Raw genomic sequence first — 321 nt, 5'->3', positions numbered from 1 at the left:
TCTCCGGGCTTCTTCTCGATTTTGGTCAATGACAGACGGTCCGGGACAATTTCAAGATTGTACTGAAAATGACATGCGAAAGCTTGACAGACGGTCCGGGACAATTTCAAGATAGTGATTTTCCTGGGTTTGGAACAGAGGTTCACTTGAGGACCTATGTAATGCGGTGGGTGGAGGAGCCAAGAATACTGGGGCGATTGGTGGTGGTGGAATTGGCTTGGAGGGTGGCAGTGGTGGTGTATGAGAAGTGGTTCCGTAATATTGCTGGTGAGTAGGGAGAGCAGGATATGAGTTCGTTGCGGGAGGATAGATCGGAAGAGC

This window comes from Nicotiana attenuata, unplaced genomic scaffold (assembly GCF_001879085.1).
Source record: "Nicotiana attenuata strain UT unplaced genomic scaffold, NIATTr2, whole genome shotgun sequence".
Classification (NCBI taxonomy): domain Eukaryota; kingdom Viridiplantae; phylum Streptophyta; class Magnoliopsida; order Solanales; family Solanaceae; genus Nicotiana; species Nicotiana attenuata.
The sequence above is the reverse complement of the archived record's forward strand: the minus strand, read 5'-3'. Positions refer to the sequence as shown.